At 47.5% G+C, this 9,476-nt stretch overlaps 1 protein-coding gene across 1 annotated transcript in view; it reads left to right on the top strand.

The window, feature by feature from the left end:
• LOC129701385 (teneurin-2-like) overlaps positions 1–9,476 on the top strand; it is a 372,354-nt gene that overhangs the window by 243,571 nt on the left and 119,307 nt on the right. The gene's annotated exons all lie outside the window — the stretch shown is intronic.

Raw genomic sequence — 9,476 nt, 5'->3', positions numbered from 1 at the left:
AGCAGTGGACAGACTAGGGAATTGCTGCATTATGGATGACAACTGTGGTGGGAGATAAGTGATGGTCTCAGCACAGACATTGTGGGCTGAATGGCCTGTTCCTGTGCTGTACCGTCCCACGCTCGATCTGAATGAGAAAAATCTTTCAATTCTTAAGCTTTAGACTTTAGAGATACAACGTGGAAACAGGCCCTTCGGCCCACCAATTCCATGCCGACCCCTTACACTAGAACTATCCCGCACACTAGGGGCAATTTTACAACTAACCAAAGAAAATTAACCTACATACCTGCACGTCTTTGGTGTGTGGGAGGAAGGCGAAGATCTCGGAGAAAACTAACACAGGTCATGGGGAGAACTGTCAAACTCCGTACAGACAGTGACCGTAGTCAGGATCGAACCCGTGTCTCCGGCGCTGCAGGGCAGCAACCCTACCGCTGCGCCACCGTACCGCCCATTTTGCGTCTCTCGTGAATCTAAAATATGTCCATTTGGATGATTTCATGGTGTCATAGCAGTGACCCAGCTCTAGATGGAACAATTCAAAAGGCCCTTCGGCCCAACAAAATTGCCCACACCCAGCCCACATTTTAACGCAACATCTCCAGTCTCTGGAGAAACATAGAAACATAGACAATTAGGTGCAGGAGTAGGCCATTCGGCCCTTTGAGCCAGCACCGCCATTCAATATGATCATGGCTGATCATCCCCAATCAGTATCCTGTACCTGCCTTCTCTCCATACCCCCTGATCCCTTTAGCCACAAGGGCCACATCTAACTCTCTCTTAAATATAGCCAATGAACTGGCCTCAACTACCCTCTGTGGCAGAGAATTCCAGAGATTCCCCACTCTCTGTGTGAAAAAAGTTCTTCTCATCTCGGTTTTAAAGGATTTCCCCCTTATCCTAAAGCTGTGACCCCTGGTCCTGGACTTCCCCAATAATTAATCTTCCTGCAAATGAGCCTGTCCAAAAAGAATTTTGTAATCTATAAGATCCCCTCTCAATCTCCTAAATTGAGAGAGTATAAACCACATTAGTCCCACTGCCTGCGTTTGGCCCATATCCCTCCAAACCTGTCCTATCCATGTACCTGTCTAAATGTTTCTTAAATGTTGTGATAGTCCCGGACCCTGTACTTTTCCTCCGGCAGCTCGTTCCATACACCCACCAACCTTTGTGTGAAAAAGGTATCCCTCAGATCTCTATAAAATCTTTCCACCCTTTACCTTTAAACCTATGTCGTCTAATTCTCGATTCCTCTACTCTGGGCATTATTTGGTCTAAAGAACAGAAGATCACTGCAGCCAGCGGAATAATCTTCCCAAAATTGTATTTTCGCTGGGACGGTAGATGAGAGAGTGCAGTAAATGGGAGAACGATTTGACGAGTTAGACTTCCAGCAGTGAACAGACTAGAAATGTAGCTGCAATTTATTCTGCAACTGTGGTCAGTGAAGTTGGTTCTGACCAGAGGCTCCTCCTGTCGCCAGTTGTATTAGTTCCACAAACAACAAATATACTCCCCACTGCCCTCGAAATGTGACCATGTTGTAAATGTCCGCTCCCACATTTGTCTCACAAATATTTGAATATAGTTATTTCCCCCCAGCAGAATTCCAGGACAAGAAGGGTCTCGGCCCAAAACGTCACCCGTTCCTTCTCTCCAGAGATGCTGCCTGACCCGCTGAGTCACTCCAGCTTTTTGTGCCTATCTTAGAATTACAGAGCATTTAGCTTTGTTTTTTAGACTTGGTTTAGTTTAGTTTAGAGATACAGCGCGGAAACAGGCCGTTCAGCCCACCTTGCCCGTGCCGACCAGCGATCCCCGCACACTGACACACACTAGGGACAATTCGTACGGTTAGCACCCGCAGTCGGGATCGAACCCGAGTCTCTGGCGCTGTGAGACAGCAACTCTTCCGCTCTGTGTCATGCCTGGTGGATGATTTCAATGGAACATTGCAGCACTCCATTCTCTAGATCGCTGAACAATTCAAAAGTAGATCATTCGGCCCAACCAAAATTGAAAACCCAGTGTAATACATTTTAACGCAACATCTCCAGTCTCTGGAGGTTTCAACATGGAAACATAGACAATAGGTGCAGGAGTAGAGGCCATTCGGCCCTTCGAGTCAGCACCGCCATTCAATGTGATCATGGCTGATCATCCCCAATCAGTACCCCGTGCCTGCCTTCTCCCCATATCCCTTGATTCCACTAGCCACTAGAGCTCTATCTAACTCTCTCTTAAATCCATCCAGTGATTTGTCCTCCACTGCCCTCTGTGGCAGGGAATTCCCACAAATCCCCAACTCTCTGGGCGAAAAAGTTTTTTCTCACCACAGTCTTAAATGACCTCCCGTTCATTCTAAGACTGTGTGCGGCCCCTGGCTCTGGCTTTCTGCCAATAATTAATTCTCAAATGAGTGGAGAGCAAAATCGAATCACAAGCACGATTTGTTCTCTGCTTTGAGGGAACATTTGGCTCCGCAGCAAACTGGTCGAACGTCATCGCCACAACTTAAATATAATACACAGAATGCTGTAGGCATGCTCGTGACCCTGTAAGTTTTTTTAAAAAGCAATTAACTACTAATTCTATTTCGTGGTAAATCCAGCCACATACAAAATGGCCAACTCCAGTCTTAGTTATGAATACAAACCAATAAAATTAATTCCATTACTTAATATAATTTCTGATCGATTTGCAGCAGCTTAGTTTAGAGATATAGCGTGGACACAGGCCCTCTGACCCACGACCCCCGCACACTGCACTCTCCGACACACACTAGGGGCAATTAACAATTTATTTCACCCAAGCCAAAGTAACTTACAAACCTGTACGTCTTTGGAGTGCGGGAGTAAACCGGAGCACCTGGAGAAAACCCACGCAGGTCGCCGGGAGACAATAGACAATAGGTGCAGGAGAAGAGGCTATCAATCTATCAATCCCTGGAAACACTGTCCGAAGAAAACGATCTACGTTTGGCCCATCTCCCCTTGTGGCTAAAACAATAGACAATAGACAATAGGTGCCATTTGGCCTTTCGAGCCAGCACCGCCATTCAATGTGATCATGGCTGATCATCCCCAATCAGTACCCCGTTCCTGCCTTCTCCCCGTATTCCCCGACTCCGCTATCTTTAAGAGCCCTATCTAGCTCTCTCTTGAAAGTATCCGGAGAACCGGCCTCCACCGCCCTCTGAGGCAGAGTATTCCACAGACTCACAACACTCTGTGTGAAAAAGTGTTTCCTCGTCTCCGTTCTAAATGGCTTACCCCTTATTCTTAAACTGTGGCCCCTGGTTCTGGACTCCCCCAACATCGGGAACATGTTTTCTGCCTCTAGCGTGTCCAAACCCTTAAATGTCCTCATTCTTCAGGGAACGGGGATTCCCCTCCTCCACCATAAATGAGGCTCGCACCAGGGTCTCATCCATACCCCGCAACACTGCTCTATCTCCCCATCCCCGCACTCGCAACAAGGGCAGAGTCCCCCTAGTCCTCACCTTTCACCCCACCAGCCGTCACATACAACAAATAATCCTCCTCCATTTCCGCCACCTCCAACGTGACCCCACCACTCGCCACATCTTCCCATCTCCACCCATGTCTGCCTTCCGCAAAGACCGCTCCTTCCGCAACTCCCTTGTCAATTCTTCCCTTCCCTCCCGCGCCACCCCCTCCCCGGGCACTTTCTGCTGCAACCGCAAGAAATGCAACACCTGTCCCTTCACCTCCCCCCTCGACTCCATTCAAGGACCAGAGCAGTCGTTCCAGGTGCGACAGAGGTTCACCTGTATCTCCTCCAACCTCATCTACTGCATCCGTTGCTCTAGATGTCAGCTGATCTACATCGGGGAGACTAAGCGTAGGTTGGGCGATCGTTTCGCCGAACACCTCCGCTCGGTCCGCAAGAACCTACCTGACCTCCTGGTGGCTCAGCACTTCAACTCCCCCTCCCATTCCCAATCCGACCTCTCTGTCCTGGGTCTCCTCCATTGCCAGAGTGAGCAACACCGGAAATTGGAGGAACAGCACCTCATATTCCGCCTGGGTTGCTTGCGTCCGGATGGCATGAACGTTGAATTCTCCCAATTTTGCTAGCCCTTGCTGTCTCCACCCCTTCCTTAACCCTCGAGCTGTCTCCTCCCATCCCCCAGCCCTCGGGCTCCTCCTCCTCCCCCTTTTTCCTTCCTTCTCCCCGTCACCCCCTATCAGTCTGAAGAAGGGTTTCGGCCCGAATCGTTACCTATTTCCTTCGCTCCATAGATGCTGCTGCACCCGCTGAGTTTCTCCCGCATTTTTGTGTACCTTAATAATCTTATATGTTTCAATGAGATGCCCTATCATCCTAAACTCCAGTGTACAAGCCCAGCCGCTCCATTCTCTCCATGAGAGAATGATGGCCTCTCCATGATTAGAAAGAATCAAATTAGAACAAAGAAGAAATAAAATTGCTTATCTGCTCCGAGTCCTTTTTGATTTTCTCATTTACCTAATTGATGTTGAGCATTTGAACCGTTGTCTCGAATGTGTGAGGAATTAACACTGACCTGTGCTGAGCTCAGCTAAAACAAATCACTAATTGGTTTCCAGATTTAACTGGATGGTCTTTCTTTGAAAGATGAAGTAATTTAATTAAGTGGGACACATTTATCTCCAATTTTAATTTGATCTTTTTTCTTTCGTTGCTTCCTCCATTTAGCACTAAAAGGGCCTGTCCCACTTACATGATTTTGCCCGGTTCTCTTGTCACAGCCTCAGTCTCCTAACTTGGTCCACCCCCACATAACAATGTTTATTACCCAATATCCTTTGAAATATCATTTTAAGCCTTTAGTCCTCCCTTCTTTGCACCATTGTCATTTATCTCAGCTCAAAACATCAGCTCCTGGACCATTTACCATTCAGCCCCATTATTGCTACTAACCCATTAGATTGGGAAGGGGCCCAACAAACAAGAGTGCTGGAGTAACTCAGCGGGTCAGGCAGCATCTGTGGAGAACATGGATAGGTGATGTTTCACAGAGTGCTGGAGTAACTCAGCGGGTCAGGCAGCATCTGTGGAGAACATGGATAGGTGACGTTTCACAGAGTGCTGGAGTAACTCAGCGGGTCAGGCAGCATCTGTGGAGAACATGGATAGGTGACGTTTCACAGAGTGCTGGGGTAACTCAGCGGGTCAGGCAGCATCTATGGAGCTAAGGAAATAGGCAACGTTTCGGGCCGAAACCCGTAAGGGTTTCGGCCCGAAACGTTGCCTATTTCCAGAAGGATTTCGGCCCGAAAAGTTGCCTATTTCCAGAAGGATTTCCCCAAAAAGTTGCCTATTTCCTTAGCTCCATAGATGCTGCTGCATCATAACTCAGCGGGTCAGGCAGCATCTGTGGAGGACATGGATAGGTGACGTTTCGGGTCGGGATCCTTCTTCAGGTTGATGCATTGTAGCACCACCACAGATAGAAACATAGAAATTAGGTGCAGGAGTAGGCCATTCGGCCCTTCGAGCCTGCACCGCCATTCTATATGATCATGGCTGATCATCCAACTCAGTATCCTGTACCTGCCTTCTCTCCATACCCTCTGATCCCCTTAGCCACAAGGGCCACATCTAACTCCCTCTTAAATATTGCCAATGAACTGGCCTGGACTACCCTCTGTGGCAGAGAGTTCCAGAGATTCACCACTCTCTGTGTGAAAAAAGTTCTTCTCATCTCAGTTTTAAAGGATGTCCCCCTTATCCTTAAGCTGTGACCCCTTGTCCTGGACTTCCCCAACATCGGGAGCAATCTTCCTGCATCTAGCCTGTCCAACCCCTTAAGAATTTTGTAAGTATTCCCCTATGTTCATCAGAAAGTAAGTAAGTACATTTATTGGTCAATTTTTCACATACAAGGAATTTGCCTTGGTGCTCTGCCCACAAGCAACAACATGACACACAGTGACAGTTACGAATGACTCAGAAAACACTAAACATTAATATTAATAAAACATTAATGATAAAACACCATTGATCAAGCATGTGAACCAACAAAATACCAGATCAAAGGGAGGCTACAGATTTTTGGCTGTTAAGTAGAGCAACTACTCGTGGATAAAAACTGTTTTTATATCTGGCTGCAGCAGCTTTGACAGTCCGGAGTTGCCTTCCAGAGGGAAGGTGACTCCAGAGCTGCTTACATTCAAATGGTTGGGGATTAGTTTAGTTTGGTTTAGAGATACAGCACTGAAACTGGCCCTTCGGCCCACCGAGTCCGCGCCGACCAGCGATGCCCGCACATTCGTTGTACATGGTTCATGTTACAATGACAATAAAGAAACTATTCTATATTCTATTAACACAACCCTACACACACTGAGGACAATTTTACATTCATACAATTACACCAAGCCAATTAACCTACAAACCCTTTGCCTCTTTGGAGTGTGGGAGGAAACCGAAGATCTCGGAGAAAACCCACGCAGGTCACGGGGAGAACGTGCAAACTCCGTACAGACAGCGCCCATAGTTAGATTCGAACCCGGGTCTGTGGCGCCGTGAGGCGGCGAATCTACCGCTGTGCCACCGTGCCGCCCCACGATAGCATTTCAATGGAAAGCAAATGCTGATTAAAACATATTTTTAATTCTCAGGCAATAATTTCCCTCTAATCAAGATATAACGAGTTGTAATAAGCTTCTAATTGACCTCATGACATGCTAATTATGACAAATCAGCTTGTATGTGTATCATTTAATACTCTAAAAGTTGACATACTTGATTATCACCACTTGAATGGAAAAATTACATTTTACTGGCTGCTTGTTGTGGTGCTTGTGTTTTGTTTTATAAATATGTATAACATTTGTCTTTCATAGAGTAATGAGGTCAGGTGAGGATGAGGGAACATCAGGGTAGGTATTGGCCATGCTAAAGAGTCATACAGTGGAGATGGAGGCCCTTCGGCCCAACTCATCTGACATGATGGCCCATTTAAGCTGGGCCCATTTGCTCGTTTTTTACGATACGAAACGCAACGATACGATAGAACGTTATTTATCCCAGGAGAGAAATTGATCTGCCAACTGTATCCGTTTCCCTCTAAATCTTAGATAGACACAGAGTGCTGGAGTAACTCAGCGGGTCAGGCAGCATCTGTGGTGAACATGGATAGGTGACGTTTCACAGAGTGCTGGAGTAACCCAGCGGGTCAGGCAGCATCACTGGAGAAAACGAATAGGTGACGTTTCAGGTCCTAACCCTTCTGACCACTTCAAGCAGTCACAGTGGCGCAGCGGTAGAGTTGCTGCCTTACAGCGAAAGCAGCGCCCGAGACCTGGGTTCGATCCCGATTACTGCCGCTGTCTGTACGCAGAAGGTTTGCACGATTCTTTAAAATGATGAGACCTGCGAGTGGGGTTTTCTCCGAGATCTTCGGTTTCCTCCCACACATGACTTCGAATTACGTACAGAAGTTTGGGGTAGGCGAAGGGGATTACACAAAGAGTGCTGGCGGTGTGGAAACTCAGCGGGTGGTGGAGGCAGCATTGGTATCATATAAATTGGAGGCATATGGATGGAAATAGGCAACGAGTCGGCCCTAAAAAAAAAAATTTCTTCAGACTGATCGCCGGATGGCGGGGGTCCGTGCTGGGGTTATATGGTTAGAACATGGAAAACTTTTCACAGAGAGGAGGAGCTCAGAAGGCAGGTGGAGAACATGGATAGGTGAGACAGCAGGCTGGGTAACCCAGAGGGTCAGGGGGCAGGAGACAGCAAACGTTTCAGACCTAACCCTTCTAAAACTTTGGGCAGAACAGTGGCGAGCGGTAGAGTTCATGCCTCACAGCGATGCAGCCAGAGACCTCCCCAAACGGAATATGAGGTGCTGTTCCTCCAATTTCCGGTGCTGCTCGCTGTGGCCATGGAGGAGACCCAGGACAGAGAGGTCTGTAGGCGAATTGGCTTGCTAAATGTCAAAATTGTCCCTAGTGGATGTAGGATAGTGTTAATGTGCGGGGATCGCTGGTCGGCACAGCGCCAGAGATCAGGGTTCAATCCTGACCACGGGCGCTGTCTGTACTGAGTTTGAACCTTCTCCCCGTGACCTGCGTGGGTTTTCCTCGGATGCTCCGGTTTCCTCCCGCACTCCAAAGACGTGCGCGGGCTTGTAGGTTAATTGCCTTCTGTAAATTTTCCGTAGTGTGTGTAGGATAGTGTTAGTGTGGGGGCGATCGCTGGCCGGTTCGGACTCGGTGGGCCGAAGGGCCTGTTTCCCCGCTGTATCTCTAAACTAAACTGAAATATAATTGCTTAAGAAGGAACTGCAGATGATGGAAAATCGAAGGTACACAAAAATACTGGAGAAACTCAGTGGGTGCAGCGGCATCTATGGAGGGAAGGAAATAGGCAACGTTTCGGGCCGAAACCCGGAAGGGTTTCAGCCCGAAACGTTGCCTATTTCCTTCCGGGTTTCAGCCTGAAATGTTGCCTATTTCCTTCCGGGATTCAGCCCGAAACGTTGCCTATTTCCTTCCGGGTTTCGGCCCGAAACGTTGCCTATTTCCTTCGCTCCATAAATGCTACTGCACTCGCTGAGTTTCTCCAGCATTTTTGTGCGTCTAAAATATAATTGCTGCTTGTACTCCACAACACTGAAAAAAATGCTTTTTTTTTTCCCATCATAATGATGCGGAGAGAAATTCCAACAGCGGATAATATTTAAAAAAAGCATGTTTATTCTTGCACAGTGACATTTGAAATGTTGGTATCTACAAAGCACTTCATGCTGTTGAAGATGAGATGTCAAAAGTAATAGCTATTTGCTGACAAAAGATTGTGGATAATCAGTGAAAACAAGCTCTGCGGCGCCAAGCAACCTACCTCGCACTGTATTTTGACATGTGTGAATTACTTTGCTTCTGATCTGAATGTTATCTTCAAGAGGGCCTGGCAACAGGACTTTCTTTACCAGAGTTACTCCTTACCCGAAGGTAGACACAAAATGCTGGAGGAACTCAGCGGGACAGGCAGCATCTCTGGAGAGACGGAATGGGCGACGTTTCGGGTCGAGACCCTTCTTCCGACTGATGCCATAGAGGGAGTACAGAGAAGGTTCACCAGACTGATTCCTGGGATGTCAGGACCTTTCATATGAAGAAAGACTGGATAGACTCGGCTTGTACTCGCTAGAATTTAGAAGATTGAGGGGGGGATCTTATAGAAACTTACAAAATTCTTAAGGGGTTGGACAGGCTAGATGCAGGAAGATTGTTCCCGATGTTGGGGAAGTCCAGGACAAGGGGTCACAGTTTAAGGATAAAGGGGAAATCCTTTAGGACCAAGATGAGGAAAACATTTTTCACACAGAGAGTGGTGAATCTCTGGAACTCTCTGCCGCAGAAGGTAGTTGAGGCCAGTTCATTGGCTATATTTAAGAGGGAGTTAGATGTGGCCCTTGTGGGCTAAAGGGATCAGGGGGTATGGAGAGA

Source organism: Leucoraja erinacea, chromosome 11, assembly GCF_028641065.1.
Source record: "Leucoraja erinacea ecotype New England chromosome 11, Leri_hhj_1, whole genome shotgun sequence".
Classification (NCBI taxonomy): domain Eukaryota; kingdom Metazoa; phylum Chordata; class Chondrichthyes; order Rajiformes; family Rajidae; genus Leucoraja; species Leucoraja erinaceus.
The sequence above is the reverse complement of the archived record's forward strand: the minus strand, read 5'-3'. Positions and strand labels throughout refer to the sequence as shown.